This window comes from Maylandia zebra, linkage group LG23 (genome assembly GCF_041146795.1).
Source record: "Maylandia zebra isolate NMK-2024a linkage group LG23, Mzebra_GT3a, whole genome shotgun sequence".
NCBI classification, from domain to species: Eukaryota; Metazoa; Chordata; class Actinopteri; order Cichliformes; family Cichlidae; genus Maylandia; species Maylandia zebra.
Window position 1 is genome coordinate 13,932,029 of NC_135188.1, and position 21,144 is coordinate 13,953,172.

A 21,144-nucleotide genomic window follows, 5' to 3' on the forward strand; every position below is an offset into this window, starting at 1 on the left:
AAAACTAGACAAAGTTCCACTTTTTTTTTTTTTAAAAGGAGCCCGCTTTTTCCCCACATTTGGTATCTAAAACACATGATCTGTTTTCTCCTCACCGAGGCTAACTAACTACATTAAGACTGCATCACGGGAACACCCTTAAGCCAATTTTCAATGACGCAAATACCTTGAATAATACACAAGTATCTGTAACTAATAAACAAGAATTTGTTACACATTTATTGAAAAAAACTGCAAATTATTTAATCATAAATGTACATGTTTTAAAATTTCCTACCTCCAAATTTGGTGTACGTGTGACAAACACAGAACTCACCGAGTTACATGTGCATCCTACTTATTCATCACAACATACATCCTGATGTACATCCTGATTATAAAAGAAACAAACAAAGGTAAGATGGCTTTTGGTTCAATGTCTAAACAGGAAAACCAAAAAGGGCCACTCCGCATTAACTACCTCTACCAATCAAGCATCGCATTAGTTTTCCTGTAGATATGCATGTAAGATGCCCGACCTAAAGTATGGTAATAAAAGAAATAAAACCAGACTTTGCATGGAAACACATCCAGCGTTCATGGAAGCCTGTCTGGTCCGTGAACACATTAGAAGAGGAGGAAGAGGAGTTAAAATTAGGTCGGGTACTTACCCAAATTTGACACAAAGTGATGGCGGGGGCTACAGGATCAGACACCTGAAAAAACAACAAACACCTCATAAATAAAAACAAGTTTGTCGCAAATAATAAATAATCATTTCAAGAAGAAAAGATCTGAAGAAATAAACTGAAATGGTCCAATTTTGAATCCATCCACATCGCCTTTCATGCAGCTGTTTACTTTTAAAAAGTTGGCATTAAAGTCTCTCTCTAACTCCTCAAGTTAAACGCTAACTTTTGACTGCAGGGGATAAATTCAAAAATGATAATTGTGACTGAAATTTCTATTTCTGGTGTTGTGAATGTCCTACATTCTGTTTAGATGCAGGTAAGGGTGGGGGTGGAATGATTTTTGTCTCCAGGGCCCAAAGATGTGTATTTCTCTTGCTGAGGAATGCTTTTGTTCTGATAAATTGACAGTGTCAGTTTCCCACATTGCCACAGTGTGGCATATACTATAGGGAGCAGTAGTGGGAACACAGATGCTACATACGATTGGCGTCAGTCAATGTGACAGTTCTTGTTTTTTCTTTCCTTTTGAAGGAGGGGAGGGGGGCTATTTTTCTAAATCTGAACTTCCAAGTCGAGGAAGCAGGAAGGAACAGGAATTAATACACCTACACTCCCCTTTTCCCTTCAGAATGGCAAAAATCTCTTTGTACTCGCATCATAATTACTGGTGGGCACCAGTTTGGGAATCGTTATCCATGCCTCCTTCACACTTACTTTTTCTGTTTTTGCAAGTATTGTAGCGTGTTTTGAGAACAAGCAATTGACAACTAGGTCTTTTCTCAACCTCACTCCAGTTTCTGTACGCCGTCTTAATGTTAAGGAACGGGTATTGCTTGAAGTGGCGTTCCTTGTTCTAGCATATGCTTCCTATTTTGAGATTTTTTTTTATTTTTTTTTGCAGCCGGGCGTGGATGGAAAGTAACCAGCAGATGAGGTGCTGAGGACGTTTCTCCAGGGAAATAATGTTGATGAACAAGCTCTATTTTGGAGTCTTTCCATGCAGTCTGACAATCTGAGCCTATTCAAAATGCAAACAAAAGTACTCAGTAATTTTATCCCCCAAAATGTTTTACTTTTCACTTTTAATTAGGAGTTTTACTGCTGAGCACCTTGGTATATTTTATAAAAAACAACCCCCCCACCCCCACCCCATACACACATTATCATCAACTAAACTTGCATGCTATATATTTATGAAAACCTTCCACCAGAAGGGAAAATAAACATGACAAACTGCAACTACTTCATAATAATATGTAATAATATATGTGAAATAATGGATGTCTGCTGCATGTTTTAGTTCATATTTATGAAACTTTCCACATTAAAAAGAAGCTCACATGGTAAAAAAAATTATTTAACCAACTTTGCGTCTAGCAATGTATAAGTATTACCATTAGACATCAAGCAAGAGTGAAATATTTGATGGGATGTTAAAGAAAAACAAAAAAACTAATGCTGTGAGTACAATTTCACGAATTCTCAACAAGGACATTAAAAAAAAAATTCAAATGAAAAAATTCCTTTAAAAAAAAAAAAAAAACAAATCAAAAACCTGCTGACTGATTTTGACAGATGTGAAAATATTCTACCAATCATCCAACCCCAGTCGCTAACAAAAAAGCAGACAATCAGTCATTTAAATATCAATCCACAAAATTGTGTATTACAAAAGGTATTTTCCAATATTTCCTTCTAATTTATCTGCTGAAGTACTGACGCACGTGTGAGCTAGCCTTCTGTCACCGTGCCAGTGCAAAGAATTCATCTGTTGTTCTCGAATCTTTGAGCTGCATGCCGACAGAATGTTTCAGAGCTCACCGCCCTGACCTATTTTCTTCTACAGATACCAAACAATGAAAAATGGCCACTCTCTTATAACACCATCTTCAGCTTTTCTCCTCCAAGTATCCCCATCAAGGCCACCCTTTTTACACACACACACACACACACACACACACACACACACACACACAATAACTACTGTGCTATCTGCACACGCAATGTTGACTGTGAAAGTAACAGCTAACTTGGGACCTTATTAAGTGTTTAGAAAATATTCCTCACTTCCTGTTTGCTTGTCTTACCATCAACTTAAGTTGCGTGCCACTGCTTTGTGGTTTGGATTCTTTATTTATACCTTTATTTACCCAGGGTGGTTTAGCAAGTGCTAATATTATTTTTCTGCAGCTCGACACACACACACACACACACACACACACACACACACACAAAGCTTACAGGAGTGTGTGTGTAACACAAACAGACTTTTGAGGCTACATCCAGATTTCCTGAGGTAAAAAAAAAAAAAAAAGAGAACCTGGACTAGCGTTAGCGCCAACGTCTGACCAATGGCTGTGAAGGCTTTCCTGAGTAGTAGAGGGCCTGAGACCTGGGCACTAAATTTGATTGATCTTTGAGTGTCTGAGTCCAGCACGTTCTGTGCTCAGACATCTGGGGAAATGTCCAGCTGAGCAGAAAATGTGATCTGGCCAGAAATCGTGGAAAACACGGGATAGAGTTGCTCACGGGTGTGTGTGCGCGTTGCCGTCCGTTGCCAACCTTGGTCAACTCAGAGAATTTAAAGCAACGTTAGAGTGAACGAGCTCTGTGCCTGTAAGGCAGCAGTAGGAAACAGCAGCTGTTCCAAATCTGTACAAGAAGAAATTTTTTAAAACTACTCTCAAACTTTTACGGTTTCCCAAACATTGTATTCATGATGGGGCTGGGAATGGGGGGTGGGGATATATATGTGTGCACACATTCTTAAATTAATTATTAAACCTATTTTATAGGATTTATTTCTTTAAATCTACTAAGTACCTTTTGATTTGATTTTAATTTTTAAAGTGTCTCTGTGGTGACCTACCTTGAAAACATAACACATGACAGGAAACACCAGGAGTAGTTTGTTTGGTGAAACTAGCTTTCAAAATAAAAGTGAGTCAATCTGGGATTGAATGGTTGAATCTCTCTCTCTCTCTCTCTCTCAAAAGGATTAATTGCTAATGTGTGTCCCCTTTTGTAAAGTTAGTTTTGATTTTTCTCTAAGCTCTAGTTTTTCTCACACTTAGTTATATTCTTTCACCTGAGTAAAATTATGTGTGGGAAAGACTATTTTCCTAAAGTCTACATTAACAACGTGCACACAAGTCTCATGATATTCAAAAGTGAGGCTTTCAGGTCATGACTACTATACATGGTTATGAGCTAGAATAAGACCTAATTTGGTCTAATTTGGCAGCTTTCACCTATTTTGTGTCTAACACAGAGACAGTCTAACAGAAATGTTGTGCCAGTGCTGACAGAGATTTCACTCAGCTACACTGGAAGAAGCTCACCGTTAATCCCGAGCAGATAACTTATCAAGCACATTTTTCTAATCTCAGGCATATATGACTCATATTTTTTCTTTTCCAAAATAACTGTTAGAACTGTAAGAAAACACCTGCTTTCAGACATAATCCTAATTTTAAAAAACAAATAACAAAACAAAGAAAAAAATTAATGCTCACACAATTACAAAGCTCTAAAAGGAAAAATAGAGTGATTGTGTGTGGCAGTTGTTTAAACACTTCACTTTCATGAAAAGTAAAAAGAATACCTGCTGTACATTATGGCACAAAGGCTTAGCTACCGATAACACATTTTTATCCGATATATGTTGATATATTCTACAAATAAACACAGACAAGTGGAAGAAGATGGATTGAAGGCACAATAAAAAAAACAACCTTTTTTGAACTACAATTCCCAGAATGCCCTGGAAGATGCAATTTGTGTTATTGTTCATTTTTTGTTCATTGTTCAATTTATTTCATTAAAAAGTGTCAACTAGCTTTTTTCAGTAGATCTTGTTTTCACTGTGAGAGTATATGAGGCAACTTTAACCGAACACCGCCGATTCTAAAGTAAAAATAAAAGTTATGAATTTAAAGGGACGACTTTTTTTTTCAGATTTCAGTAGGTTTATATGTCAACAATGTTAACCATGGAAAGTTTACATCATACTACATCTAAAAATATGTGCATTATTGATTTTTTTTTTATGAGATATGACTCTGTCAAGTAAAGTGCAGCAAAGAGGTGGGAAAGAAAATGTCATGTTGTCCATGACCTCTGAATTACACCGTGCGATGCTACATCGATCTCTGGCAAACTACAGCAACAGCAGCATGCACCTGTCACTGTTACCGCACATCACATCTCAACTCAATTTAGCACAATTACTACTTAGGCATGATGGGGGGCACAGGGACATTTGGGGAGTTAGTATCTGCTGGGCCATGGTCCTCATCGGCAAGATGCGTGTAGATGCCAATAGGGGCGCAAAGAAGCCCAGGTGGCAGCAGATTTGGTCCCTCGGGAGACCTGCACATCAGCGACAGGAAAAGCGGTGGAGTCCCAAGGTGCCAAAAATAAACCGGGTTAGAAACCACAGTTAATGATTCTTCCACAAGTTGAACTATGAGATTCCTTTATGATCTTTACTTCTTCCAGATCAATTTTGATTACCAGAGGTTGGGCTTTTAGGTTGGGGCAAAGATCCACCACTGTGAAGGAAAGGGGTGCACTTGACTTATAAAAAGCATTTTGGACTAACTGCAAGCTATGGAGAGGTGAGTGTTGAAGACCCATAAAAAAAGGGAATTGCAGTAGTCTAGCCTTGAGGTGATGAAGGCATCAATGCGTTTTTCTAGGTCTTTAGTAAGAAGATAAGGCTCCACTTTGGCAATTTCATGTAACTGATAAAAACTGGACATTTGCTTCTCCAATTTAAAAGAGCTATCTAAAAACACTCAGAGATTTCTTACAGTGTTGGAATGATGACAAGTTATCCAAAAGGGCATGAGTTCCTGAAACAATACAATTATGTGTTGACCGTTTTTTAACATCATGCACAGTTAAGCAGAGGCAGCACTGGGACGGAGACATCCAGTTTCAAGGGGAAGTAAATTTGGATGTCATCAGGATAACAGTGAAAGGGAATGTTGTATTTCCTGAAAATAGATCCCAAAGGCAGCGTTATAAAGATAACAGAGTTGGACCCAAAACAGACCCCTGTGGCAAAAATGGTGACTATTCCACTTTCAAAGATACTGGCAGCAGCCAGTAATACCTCTTTCTTTACTTTTTGCTTAATTTTGTAGTGCTCTTGTACTTTCTGCCGTGACAAAAAATTTCTCACGTGTGGGACTAATAAAGGTTTATCTTATCTTATAGAGGTTTATTTCTCAGCCACCTAAGTAGATGCACCTGTTGTATGAATTTCAAAATCTTATGTCGTCTTATTTGAGTTATTACATTCACAAGATTTTCAGAAAACTTGGCCTTTGACCCTTTGACCTTGAGGTCGAGGTCACCAATATTCAAACTTGAAGGTTTTTAGTAGATACAGGTCTGGTATCAATTTGAAGCTCCCACATCACTTCTTTCTTGAGTTATCACACTCACAAACGTGGGTGCCTGCCTGCTCAGCTGACAGGATGACGACAATACCCATCAGTCTTTTATCACTGAGGGGTAAAAACCATAACCATCTGTACATAAAATAAGCGTTTTGTAATGGAAAAAAGAAAGGTTTTTAAAAAGGTTTTACTGCTTATTTTGGCTTCTTATTGTCATTTGTTTACAAGAACAAAATTATTATTCAAATAAAACCACTTGGTATAGCTCAGCAGGTTGTGAAAGCAGGCACCCGGCTTCCAGTCCATGTGGGCCATGTACTGCATGTCATTCCTGACTCTCTCCCCCTGCTTACCTGTGTACTCCACTGTACTGTCACCTAGTACTACTCTGAACTCTCCTTCAACTCTGCTGTAGTTTGAAAACCTCTTTCTTAGCTAGGCAGTAACAAAGCTGCACTAATAAATTAAAGAGACATGGGCAAAGAAATGTGCAATCTTTTTTTGATAGCAACTTAATAAAATGAGGCAATTTCACTCAATGCCACATCCATTATGATAACTTAGGTTGAAGTATTTTCCAAGGAAAAAAGACAATGAGCTAAATGCTAAAATTATCAAAGCCATTAGCTGTTCAGATAGACCACTTTCCTATCAAACAGAACTGATCATCCAAGTACATTAGACCATTTACACAATTCTAAAGAGCCACAATCTGTCAAAGAAAAGTAATTTAGGTCCTGAAAAGCTCTTTTTTTTCCCCCATCAGGTTACGACAGATAGAATTAAAAGAGTTTAAAAACACTGTACACGCATCACCTTTGTTCTAACCTTCAACTCCAAGCTGCATTCAGGACCACTTTGCTGTTTTTAACGGGGTATGTGATGTTTGTGAATGCTCACGTTGCACAGCTGACCCAAACTTGTCACACAGATCTGCCAGGTCTGAAGCTGGGTCCATTTCCTCTGTGGACACATGCTTTCTAAGTGCTCCTACAACGGACAACTTGATTGGGCCTTAATGTTTACAGCCCGAAAAGGTAGACCAAAGCAATGAAAAATACATATCCCTGTAAACACCTTGCCCTTTTTCCTGGGCTTTATGGTGTATTTATAACCACTTCTTTCCAGCACTAGAGCAAAGTGAAAGCCATGTTCAGATTAAATTAGCGCACGGCACCCTTTTCTGAACTAGGCACAGTTCAGGACCAGTGGGCTTGCACGAATAGGCCCGAGGGCAGACTCAAGTGCAGGGAAAATAACCTCGATAAGGAAACAAGTGGCTTCTTTGCTCTATACCTGACATGTTAACCGCTCGTGAGAGCTTCACGTGGACCAAAAAAATAAGACTACAGACTTCAGCTCCAGGTTTGAATTTGTAATTGCACATTTTGTGGTATAATTACATAAAGGTTCACTGATAGAATTCAAAAATACAAACCTTTTGCTGGGTCCTTGAAGAGTAAACAAAATGTACCAGGAAAAATACAACGCGAGCTGTCTACAACAGATTACTGTCCCACTTCCTGTTTAACATTAACTGCATTTGTCATATTTGTGCGGACACACAATGTTCCTGTGCAATTACAGATTACTGCCAACATCATCAGACTAAACTGTGATCTTGTTTACAGCCTTTATGACTTTAACTGCTTGTCCTTGTAACCCAGTTCGACTTTTGTTTAGTGAGCTTGTCACTTCCTTTGATCTCGGCAATAAAGGTGCACAAATGAGGGGAGCTGCATCTGCAGCTCGGAGTTGCAGAAGTAAAAGTAAAACACTTCTGGTGTGCGAGTGTGTTTTGAAACATCAATGAGGTCAGCACATTGTCAACAGTTGCCCTTCCACAACACTAGATGGTCCACTTCAGACTCCTCCTCACTGACGAAAACGGTCTCTTTGATTTAGGCGAGGGTGGGACAGACAACACCCGCTTGCTCACTGCGAGTTAAACGGGTCTTTGCCTTCCTCTGCACGGACTTTGTGCTACGGAGCCGGCAGGTTAAAAATTGTTTGTGCTCATGTCAGTCTGCATCACTTGCAAATTCACATGCACACACTGTTCGTTCACACTGAGATTTTCTTTAAGGAATTTTGGTCACACCTGTATATAAGTGCATCTTCGGTTACAGACACATTCTAAAGTCTCAGAGTTTTCTGGATAGTTCTACTCTGCTTTCGGGAATTTTCCACACCTGTCCACAGGTTGCCCCCACCAAGTTTTACCTAATCCCCCCACCTGCCTAGCCTGTTTAATATTGCCTTGCAGGGACCAGCCTTTCCCAGCTTTCTGTTACCTGTATATGTTGTTTGCCTACTAACTGGTTTGTTCTCCTGATTATACCTGCATGTTTCAAACAGAAACCCTAGACGCTGAATATAATAACAACCATGCTGCATATGGAAAACTGCATCTCTGCACGTCCCTCCCTCCTGTTCCCTACTTGCCCCTACAAACCAGTCCCAAGTCCACCATCACAGACTCTCAGACTTTTACATGCGTCTCTGATAAATCTGTGAGGGCTCAGAGCTGTCCCAATGAGAAAATCTGTGGAGCTGGAGGGCTCTCTCAAAGACCTTTTAAAACCAATATGTTCAGTAAAACCACATGTAAATATACATAACACAAAAACACTAGATTTGCTTCATGCAAAGTAGAGCGTTTGCTAAGATCTGATGTTTTATGTCAAAGCAGTTCACACACTGAAATGTTGATCCACTGATTTGCTGTGTAAATCTCACACCATTTGCTTTGGTTGCAGGTAGATTGCCACAATCGCCTGTATTTTACACTGAAATGTCTGCAAAACACTAACCACGGAGCAGCAGTGAAACATGAAAAATGTGACACAAACCACAAATGCAGAACATTCACCTTCAAAATAACAGTTATAACAAACACATTTCAAAAGGTGAAACTTCTACTTTGAAGGCAAATGACTTTTATTTCCTGTTTGTGTAGCACTGGTCACTTTCGAACCACTAGTAGTTTGTAGTTTGTGAGTGTTTGCAAGCAAACAGAGTGACAGGTCTTCTATACTAACTACAGACAAGCATAGCAATGTGCTAAAGCAATCACAAGCAGGATTTCGGTGCTGCACCACATAATCCACTGTGACCAATGTTACGCAAGCAATTACCAACAAACTCCAGCAACCAGTTGCCAAACAGCCACGGAAACACATTTTTCTCTGCAACTACTGGTTGCCGGGGGGATGCCAACTGGTCTCCAAGCCGTGTGACTGATGCCTAAGTAAAAGGGATTAGACGAGACCTAAATAATGAGGGCTCTCAAAAACTTACGTGGCATTTACACATCAACACAGCTATTTGGAGACACCATGGACAAGTAGTCTTTCCTGTTCACCTGAATGTCACATGTATAGTTGGTGGGCTGTAATATGCAGTCTAAGTGGCGAGACTATGGAGCCACAAAAAAGGCATGCATGCAGATGTCTGTTCAGAGCCACACTGAGCGAAGAGGATGCTAGAGGAAACCAGAACACAGCTATTCCTGTTTATAGGTTACAAAAACATCTTCTTCAATGTTAGATCATAAAAGACTGGCTTATGAGTGACAGCCAGGATCAGTTTCTCCTCCAAAATCGTTGCCAGTATCGATATCATAAATCCCAGCCTTCTTATTTTTGATGAGTCAGTCAGGGAGAAGTGACAGTGATGAGTGCTGTGCTGATCCAAATATTTAGAGTAGCTGAGAGCACTGTGAGAATCACACAAAAAAAAACAAACAAACACTGAAAGCATTTGTGTGTCATCGGCTTCAAAGGATTTGTAAATGAAAAGGAAAAATGCTGCCTGACCATACAACCGTGCGATGAGAGCCACAAGCGGCTAAATGATGTCAAAAAACTGGCACAATAGCAACCTGAGAAGCAAACAGTAAGGGCCAGACAGTGCTGGCTTTCAGTGATGGGACTTTTTAAAATAAGAGGGAAATTTTCATAATATATCAAAAAATGACTGAATGTTTGGGGGGGGGGGGGGGGGGAATTTAGATGAGTCATCAAATGTTCTAGGTCAGCTTGTACTACACCTCCATGGTCCATCAAATTACAAACACTGGTGTCATATTCACTGTTTTTAAACCTTTGTCCTCTTAACTGCTCTGAAAGAAGTGGGAAGAGTTTTTTCTGTGTCAACAGAGAAACCCTGTCCCTTCTCACTGTTCAACCACACGAGACTAACGTTCCACAAAGGAGACGGGAAAAAAAAAAAGTTTAGTTGTAAACAAATACTGATGTCTCATCATATTTATTAAAACCAAAACTTGAAAATAACCATTTTTCTTAGAGATAAACTCTAGATACTAGAAAAATGCCCAAGGCTTATTTCGCAACACTTTAATCATCAGCATCAGAAAAAAGTTGCATTTACACAGACTAGAGCTCGAGGCCAACAAGTGCAATCCCTGAAAAGTGGCAAAACAAATTTAGGGCTTTGGTTAATATGGCTCTTTTTAATTTGATCCTTCTACAACAAATGAAAGTTGGGCCAGCAGAGGGTTTTAAGAGATTAGGGAATACTTCTAATGTACTGGATCTGTCTGATGATAACAAAAGTGACCTCAGACCTGACACAGAAGGCCCCCTTTCACCCTGAGCTTAAACCTATCAGGGAGCTTAAAACAACAACAAAGCCATATTACGTGAAAGCGCTCTATGTGAGCGCCGTGGGAGGCCACACGTTGTTACCAAACTCGCATTGCACGCAGCAGTATATAATGTAAAATTGGATAATCCATTAACCAAGCGGATTCTAGGCCAACTCACTAAGACCTAGAGCATACCCTTTGACCCCTCATGTATTATATCTGACATGTGAATGGTGCAAGTAAATGCAAATGTGGACCCACAGAGACGCTTTCTCTTTATGTTATACGTGGAAGTTCCCTCCACCTCTTCCCAAATACTTGTAATAGCATTAAAGGTACTTTAGAGTCTGAACCTTGTTGCATTACTGCTCTTATTTCTGCGGATAAATGCTTTCCATTTAGTTAAGCCATGGCATTTTATTTTTAAATGTATATGTTTGTTGCTATATCGTTTTTCAGAATCCAATAAAGCTCAATCAGTATTATTACCAGACAAAATAAAGAATTACCATTGAGGTGATTTTTAAATACACAGCAAAGGTCACTTTCTAGATGCCATTTCTTCTTTCTTTTATTTATTCATTTTTTTAACTGGATTGTTGGACTAGAACTTCAAAGTGAGCTTGTTAAAATGTTTAAACTAGTGCTGTCAACGTTAATCTCGTTAAAATGATGTTAACACCATAACCGCATTAACGCGGCAAATCTCCGTTAGCGAGTTAGCGCGGATCGCCTCGTGCGTGGGGCTGCACGGCGTCAACGCGTTAGCGTGGTTAGCTCGTCAACACATTAGCACGGTTAGCTCGCCAATGCGTTAGCCCGGTTAGCTTGTCAACGCATTAGCGTGGTTAGCTCATTAGCGCTGTGCAGCCCCATGCACAGGGCAATCTGCGATAACTCGCTAACGGTGATTTGCCGCGTTAATGTGGTTATGATGTTAACGTCATTTTAAGGAGATTAACGCTGACAGCACTAGTTTAAATAGTATTAAAATTTTCATATTCTACAATATCTACACACACAAAAAAAATAGTACACTGAGGAAATTAAGGCCATTAAGTTTGGCTTTGAACGATTATGAAATTGGATACTAGGTAGCATTTTATTTCTAGCTAGGGAGTTTATTGTTGTCTTTCTGTTTGATTTTACATAACTTATGAGACTTTATTCTCTGCAGATTTTAATGTTAATAATTTTACAGTAAATAAATGTCATTGTTTGCTATATCTGAAAGTCCTTCAGCAGGATTTTTTTCTCTAGGATGTGTTTGTTTGGATCCATATCATGGAGAGATCTTCATGTTCCCACGGATGTCAGGTAAAGGTCATCTCAACAGTTGACAACCAGTCATGTATTCACTCAGATGCTTTCAGGCTCTTTTACAAATTTCTCACATTTCTTTTCTTGAAAACAATAATAAACAATTACATCTGTAAAACTTTTATGATTCTGCTAGGACAACAACACTCATTACGGGTTTGTCTAGCTTTAGCAGACACTCACGTTTCCAATCTGTCAAAGCTGTGCTGTCAAAGCAAACATCCTTTTCAGCTGATAGAGCTTTGTTTGCTTCAAACAAACACCTCATATCTGTTGCAAATAGGGGAAAACCCTGTTTGCAAAAGATATGGCCTGAAATCTAAGTACATCAGTTCCTGAAAAGAAGCTACCACGCTAACACAAATAAGCCCCAAATCACAAGTCAAAATCAGAAGATATATTTGCTTAATCCCAAAACATTACATACAAGTACCACAAAATGGCCTTGAGGGTAACGAATAACCTGTCACGCCTCCGTTTTGCATACACAGCCTGTTTCTTGCAGATACAGAAAACTGAAGTCGTGATGTACGGGTGCATCGGGGACAAATGCGAGGTTACGTGAAGACTCAGTCCCAGGTGTGAGCCGGTGGAGTGGAGACAGTGGCTTCCAGTCAGGATAATGATTTGGGTCAGTAGGTAACTACGTTCCTGGACCACGGGGGACTTGTTGCCAATTAATCCTGCCAATGAGCCAAGTGGGCACTGGAGACTGATAAATGCAGCTCTTTCAAGGAGTGATGGGGTAAAACTTCAACTGCTGACACCACAGTCAGAGTTAAAATGACACAGTAAGATTAGGAATTGTACCAAGCCTGACGTAATGGAAAACCACAACTCTTCCCAGTCAATTAAGCATTGTAAGCACTGCCTTAACTTCTCAAACACTGGCAGAGAGCACTGAAATCCACTCCAAACACAAAACTCTGAAACATCAGGTTTTACCAACCACTTCCTCTCGTGTCTACAGTTCCTCCTCGACTTTAAATCAACCTCAAAAGAGAGGTTTATGCTATGGTATTTCCCCCAGTCTCATTGACTTTATGAGAACAAAAGGCAACTTCTGGGCAACAACAGACTTTTACACACACACAAAAAAAAAAAGTTCCAAAATGTATGAGTCTGAATCTGGTTAAAGTTTCAGGTCATTTACAGTGCTAATAATAAGCGTTTCAAATCGCTTGGTTTCACAGCATACAAAGGTAAAATCTGAATTCTTCGTCCTGTCATCATTTCAATCTGTTTTATGTTTTGGAGTTGAAATGTTTTGGCACCTCATTAACAACCCCGTGTTTTGCCAACTGCATGCTTCAGTAATTTGATGGTCTTTAGAGGCCAGCATCTGTCACTGCGTGCCAAGCAAGTGTAAAGTGTCCCATTAGCCTCGAGCTTCTGTCTAATCTGAGATTAATCATTTAGTGGCATCTGATCCTAAACGATTGGGGCACCTCTCGTCCTTTACTGTGTGAAATATTTACTGTTATGACGATGGCTCCTCTCCACGAAAAATCTAATCGGGACTTCTCACCTCAACTTGCTCAGAAACAAAAACTTGTTCTGTTGCGCTGCAATGCGCAGAAATTCTCCCACATTTTATGAATATTTTCTGAGCTGCAGGCCCTTGAAGTAGACGAGGAGGGGGCAGGAGGTTAAGATTTAATGCTCTTTAATTCATGTCATTCTTTCCAGCACGTTTTGAGCCTTCATCACCCCCTTTGGGAATCAAGATGAATCATATGAGTATCATGACCATCACTTATATATGTGAATAAGATTAATGACATCTGTCTATTATATAGGCACCAGTGTTTTTATGTTCCATTTTACCACCCTAAGCTACACTTGCTTAAAGTCTTATTATAAGACTAATAGAAACAGTTTTCATACAAAAGGAATCATGGCTAGAAAAAGAGTCTTGCTCAGACGTGCCAGAGAAAATATGAATTAAAGGCTGATGTTGACGTCTGAAACTGGACTCAAGAAAACATTTTAGGAAAGAGGAACTTCCGTGGGAACCCTTTCAGGAACTTCATAGTTTGATCAAAAAAAAAAATTTGTTTTTTTTACTGGTTCATGCCTCCATAAAAAAGTCCCTGCTCCTCAGCGAGTCCCTTTTGTGTTCCAGAAACTGAGAAAGTATAAACCAGTAGGAAAAATCAATAGAACAAAAGATGGGAATTTCAAAAACAAAGGGCAGCAAGAGCACGAGAGGGAATCTGACATTGTTTTGTTCTACTCAAGCAGAAAACAGCGCCTTTAAAAGAAAAAAAACCCCAAGTAGTTTCAATAAATCATTTTAGAGATGGGCCTCCCTTCTTTCCTTTCAGCTCGCCCTGATGGGTCAAATTTTGGAGTTTTCTGTATTTATAAGCCCTAAATTGCTTCTTTTTCCCCCCCTTTTTCTTCTCTTTCAAATGTTTTTTTGTAAATGATCAATTAAAAGTACCAACATATATTGAGCTTCTTTTATATGGTAATATTTACCTCTGAAAAAGGAAGATCCTGTCAAAGATGGCAGTTGGCCCAACATAGAATTGATGACATTTCTGAGTCAACCTGGATCAGTATGAAGAGATTTTAGGATAGAATCGTTTACCAGTAAAACTGGACTCGTTTAAGTTGGAATAAATATCCGATTTAAATAAGGACATATCATGGTGATGTTCTAAATATCAAGCTAATCTGGGTCCAGTTTTCCTCCTGCATGGTGTGCAGTGAATTTTCAGTTTAGGTAGAGGTAGAGGTATGCACACACTGAGCGCTCTTGTTCTAAATTTATAGGCAAACTAAATCTAACAAATTGCGGAAAAATCCAAACTTGAACTTAAGAGAACACAATTCATGGCCACAGGCCTCGGGAGCCGAGAGTTCACTGGCAGCGTACGGAGGGAAAGTCTGAGCTCTACAACAAAACCGAAACACAGTAAATTTAAGCAAAAGTTGGAGACTCGATTATTATGAAATATGTCGGCGTATGCCTGGCCCAGACAAGTCAACACAAATCTGACAACTTGCCAAACAAGAAGGTGGATCACAACAGTAAGCGCAGGGTGCGGGCCTCGTTTTGCAATGGAAACGCGGACAATTAATGCAGGCAAAGTGTTGAGGAAAACCTACTTCAAAGGGCCAAAGACCTTAAACTGAGGTGATGATTGGTGTTCAAACATGATAAAGGCCACCAGCATGCTGCCAAATCAACAATAAAATGAGGGGTGCGGCCAAAGCTTTGACTTGTCCTGAAAAATAATGCATCGGACATTGTTTATTGACTCACTCTATCCAGCACGAGTGCGAGAGAAAGAAAATTCAGCCTCAGCTGCGAGGAAAACCCCTAAATCAAGATGCCCAGCCACACACATTCTGACATATGAATAAAGATTTGCGTATTTTGATTTTCCTCAAAAAGCACAAGTTCCAAAGCTTGACTAATTCCTGAATATGTCACGTCCATCATCTCTGATGCCACAGGAGAAAACAGGAGCCGCACCAAACGTGTGAGTTTGATCTGCACTCTAAAGGTCTAAGCAGCACAGGAAAATGGCTGTAAAGAAAACATCATTAGTTACAGAGTAAACAGGAGTTCAACAGAAAAACAGAAAGCAATCAAACCCTAAAGTGATTCTCGTTAATAGGAAAGATAATCTCCTCCACTTTAGCTTGATTCTCCTCAACTCAGCTGGTTCCTCAGTGTAATTGCTCCTGTTAATCATGCCTTAATTTGTTGACGAGATTCATTTGGAAGACTTGACTTTAGAGAAAGAAAAAAAAACTACACGCAATCTCCTCCAATCTGGGTGCGCCAGCATCTTGAAATTAAGGATATGCAAAGAAGACCGAGACCAGATTAAGTCATTTTAAGAGTATTAGAGATGCCCCTAAAGACTGATGTAACACCGTGATCGGCACGTGTCACTGCTTATTAAACCAGCAAAACTGATCAGCCATCTCATTCTTCTTAATAGGAATACTGAAGAAACTTCTGTTTGTCCCTCTTTACAGTACCCATGTAAGAGTTTTAGCTTGTTTATAATAAAAACATCATAAAAACCCCTAACGCTCACTCCCTGCTGGCTCACAATCCAAAAAAGCCCAGGGCTGGAGCTCAATATTTATTTAAGATAATTATAAATCTGGTTGAGGTTTTTTCTGCTTAAATTTTAGAGCTTCCCTCAAGGAGGTTTCGTCCTTCCCCCAAGGAGGTTTCGTCCTTCCCCCAAAGGAAAATCAAGGGAAAAAATACATTTTTATTGGTTAAATAGTCAGAAATTCCACTAAAATATATAAACTTTTGCTTAGCAAGATAACACAGACTTAAAATTTTCTTAAATTTCTTAAAAAGACCCTGATTAGGTCATTTTCCTATAAATATTGATGCCACTTTACAACTATCATTAAAATAAATAACACTACCACCTAAGCCGGGGCTTTTGATTCTCCTTTCATAAGGTTCCTGCAATAGACACGCATTTGAGGTTTAAGCCAATCAGTCTGCTTTTCAGTTACTTAAAATTTCAAGTTAACAATTATCAGAATTATTACATTAGAAAATAATTGGATTCTCACTGTATGTATAATGCTTGCCATCACTGAGCAGCCCTACTAGATATCTGTCACCAGATATCTCAGGACACCCTAAAAGGTCACGTGTCTGACCCCCATGGCTCAGAGAAGTTTTTCCCACAAAGGCAGAAGCTACTTAACATTAAACGGTGTAAATAATCATTTCAAACATATTTTCAGTGGCATGTAATAAAACACAAATTAAAAGGAAACATTTACGCAGGCAGTTTATCTCTCAGGTTAAAAGGCTTACAGAGTCCCAGTGTAATTTAGAGATAGAAGTAATTAGATAATCAGACCACACCATCACTAAAATCAGCAGCCTGAGCCCTCGCAGCAAAGTAAAATCATTTACCTCTTGCTCGACTTGTGAAGTGGAAAAAAACTGCCAGGCAGCTGCCATTAAGTGTTTGAAGTGTGAAAGTAAGAGCCAGGAGGGAGGTCAGACCTGTTAAGGTGTAGCTATCAGTAAGAGTGGCTGTTTGCAAAACCAGAATTCTTCAATGACCTGAGCTGCCCCTCACTCACTCACACTCAACCACAGGACAGCTACAGGAAAACATACTGGGCTATTTAAAAAGTTCTGCCCCAAAAATGTGTGTTCGGTTTGGTCATACATAACACTTGCATTTTTCACCTTCATCTCTAACTTTCTGGCATAACTGAGACATCTGCGTACAAAGTCAGTCTCGCAGTAAGAAAAATGTGTCACTGGAGCGCTGCGCTCATCTGAACTTTTTAAACATTTTCTGAAAATATCTGGTGAGCCAGAGAAACAATCCAAATCGATCCCCTCACCTTTTCATATTATGATAATAATGATAAAGGTTTCCGAAAAGCAGCCGCATTATATGCAAAAAAATACATGTGTGAAACTGCTACTTAAGCTCCTTTCAAGTGATTAGATTATAAATTAAGCACATAATGATACTCACAGTTTCTCTTTAGATCACTGAGGCACACAAACTGCTAGCTTCACTAAATGGCAGTGACTTGGAAGACTCCTCTCACCCCCAGAAAGCCTTGTGCAGCTGAAATGACTCACATCCCCTCATCCAACCTCTGTCAACCATCATGAGGAGGTAAACACTTCCAAATATGGAGAAAATATGAAGACGGTATTGGAGGGCAATATCAGTTTGGTTTGCTTTTAGCTTGGAATGTCATACTCTGTGAGCCAGAGTCACTCCACGGAGCCAGTTCTGCGGTGCATACCTTTCACTTGGAATAATAATGATGATTGTAGAGACTTTTCACATTGTTTTTGGTTGAGTCTGACCTAAGATGGGTGACAGTGTGAGCTTGCTCTTATATTTAAGAGAATATAGTTTAAAAAAGGAAAGAAAGAAAAGAAAAAATGAGCGGCCTCAAAAGTACAGGAATGTCCAAGAAATGCAGAATAAAGTGAATATCAATATAATTCACTCCTATTAACCAGGAAAGCAGGGCCAGATTAGCAGGTAAAAACAGCCCACGTGCTGTGAGGAGCGGTCTTGTCGCACAGATTGTCTTCAAGTGATTAAGAGGGTGTAATTAAAGTCTGATTACGCCCCACGAGTGCCATAGGTCAGCCGCTAAACAGCCGGTAGAAGAGAACATTACAACGCCCTGCATGGACTGGAAGTGTATTGAGGAGCAACTTGGCTTGAGAGTGCTCATTTCCTGAAACAGCTCAGCCCACTTCATTCAAATCCCACAGGAGAAGACCATTCACTGACACTTCAAGATAAAGTCATTTTCTGTTTTTGCTTCCCTCATTTCTAATGCGGGGAATCGTTTTCTGTAACAAACTTCATAGAAATCTGACTCAAAGTCAGTCTGAACAGTTAAATGAGAAGTCAAAGTTTTCCCCCTGACTCTAATGCCACATATGTAAATAATGTGCACCTGAGACATCTGTGATATGAAGGGTCTACAGGGTTAAAGTAAAGCTCTGCCCTTCTTTTGGCATTTGCATTACTTTCATAGGAAGCTGAACTCCAAGTGCATGTTTGGAAGGATATTAAAAGAGACTGCTAAATGGGGCCTCACGAGAAGGCAGCTGCAATGTAAACACAGAAGAGCCTTAAAAACTTCACGACTCATTTATGCAAAGACGTAAAGGCGCTTATAAGCCAGTCTGATGCAACTTCAGTCTTTGCACAAAACTTGAAAGCATCAGGTGGCAGCACGGAGGCGCACCCAAGCTTTCCAAAACAAATCATTAAGTAATACTTGATGATAAATCTCAAAGCAAAAATCAGCTGCCTGTCTAGTGACTGTCCCTCCTGGACTTTAGATGGTAATCCCGATTCTGCTTTGCAGCCTTGTGAGATTGACACGTTGGAGCTCCACCTGACACAGGTGTTGGTTACAATGACCCTGCAATTCACAGAGGACAGAGAAGACTCCTACAACCAGCATTCGGCCATGACAGTCCGATTTTTTCTTGATTTTGGCATCATTAGAAAATGATCATGCAAACAAAATAAAAAGAAAACAATCACTTTTTTTTTAACATTCATTTTGATTATGAAGTTCACCACTTTCCTTTACTGGGGTGTGTTTTCCACCCACATAAACACCCAAAGTCACTTGTTGTTTAGTTCAACTCAATCCAAGACAATTATTAGACACGCTTCAGTCAACAAGATCTATCTGAAGGAAGAAAAGTTCACAAGGCCGCCTGCAGCGCTTACTGGTTTGAAGAAGTGGAAGACTGTCTGGAAGCAGTGGTTTACCTTGTAAGATATGCTTTATGGTCAAAATTATTCCCCAAGTCTGTGCTGGATGAACCTAATGAACCTAAAGGTGTGTCCACCATATCTGCTATCGTCTTGTTCTCAAGTTATCACAATATACAAGATTTTTAGAAAGCTTACCCTGACCTGGAGGTCGAGGTCTCTGAGATTTTTGGTAGATGCATCTATGGTATCAATCTGAAGCTCCTACATCATTTTCCAGTTATCGGAATCACAAGACTTTTCGAAAAGTTGATCTCTTGAAGATATAGAAATGCTACCAAAAACATAAGCCTCCTTTGTGGAAGTAGTTAAGATGATTCCAAGCATTCTTTTTTATTCGTAATGCCTACATTACCCACAATGCACATCCACTACCAAAACAAGTTGGAGATTGCGATGTATTTTGGAAGTGGCGGCTAATATGTTAAGTTTTTTCTTGCATTTGCACGACTCACTTGTCTCCACACTAAGGCTTGCTGATAAGTGACATTACACCTGATGTACAAAAGCTCACGAAGATAATAGAGCAATAACAAGTTCATAGGAATCCTCACTGGAAGGAACACAATGATTAACAAGTAACTCCTTGTACTGTTTAACACTGAGCCCATCATTACAGCTTCATTGTGGGCATGCTGCTTTTATGGTAGAACATGAAGTTCAGACCCAGGACTAAGTCCCTACGTTTCTAGTGTGGAAATTAGTACACTTAACCTTCCAACCAAGCTCTACAGGGAGTGCATAATTATTAGGCAAATGATTATTTTGTCCACATCATCCTTTTCATGCATGTTGTCTTACTCCAAGCTGTATAGGCTCGAAAGCCTACTACCAATTAAGCATATTAGGTGATGTGCATCTCTGTAATGAGAAGGGGTGTGGTCTAATGACATCAACACCCTATATCAGGTGTGCATAATTATTAGGCAACGTCCTTTCCTTTGGCAAAATGGGTCAAAAGAAGGACTTGACAGGCTCAGAAAAGTCAAAAATAGTGAGATATCTTGCAGAGGGATGCAGAAGTCTCAAAATTGCAAAGCTTCTGAAGCGTGATCATCGAACAATCAAGCGTTTCATTCAAAATAGTCAACAGGGTCGCAAGAAGCGTGTGGAAAAACCAAGGCGCAAAATAACTGCCCATGAACTGAGAAAAGTCAAGCGTGCAGCTGCCAAGATGCCACTTGCCACCAGTTTGGCCATATTTCAGAGCTGCAACATCACTGGAGTGCCCAAAAGCACAAGGTGTGCAATACTCAGAGACATGGCCAAGGTAAGAAAGGCTGAAAGACGACCACCACTGAACAAGACACACAAGCTGAAACGTCAAGACTGGGCCAAGAAATATCTCAAGAAGGTTTTATGGACTGATGAAATGAGAGTGAGTCTTGATGGGCCAGATGGATGTGCCCGTGGCTGGATTGGTAAAGGGCAGAGAGCTCCAGTCCGACTCAGACGCCAGCAAGGTGGAGGTGGAGTACTGGTTTGGGCTGGTATCATCAAAGATGAGCTTGTGGGGCCTTTTCGGGTTGAGGATGGAGTCAAGCTCAACTCCCAGTCCTACTGCCAGTTTCTGGAAGACACCTTCTTCAAGCAGTGGTACAGGAAGAAGTCTGCATCCTTCAAGAAAAACATGATTTTCATGCAGGACAATGCTCCATCACACGCGTCCAAGTACTCCACAGCGTGGCTGGCAAGAAAGGGTATAAAAGAAGAAAAACTAATGACATGGCCTCCTTGTTCACCTGATCTGAACCCCATTGAGAACCTGTGGTCCATCATCAAATGTGAGATTTACAAGGAGGGAAAACAGTACACCTCTCTGAACAGTGTCTGGGAGGCTGTGGTTGCTGCTG

General features: G+C 39.9%; 1 protein-coding gene across 3 annotated transcripts in view; it reads right to left on the bottom strand.

The window, feature by feature from the left end:
• lpp (LIM domain containing preferred translocation partner in lipoma) overlaps positions 1-21,144 on the bottom strand; it is a 185,499-nt gene that overhangs the window by 154,458 nt on the left and 9,897 nt on the right. For 2 of the 3 annotated variants that reach the window (XM_004552832.4, XM_004552833.3), the window contains exon 3: positions 651-695. The gene's annotated coding sequence lies outside the window, so the exon portion shown is untranslated. Of the gene's footprint in view, positions 1-650; positions 696-17,503; positions 17,569-21,144 lie in introns of those variants that run through there. The other variant, XM_004552834.5, reaches the window with a different exon arrangement.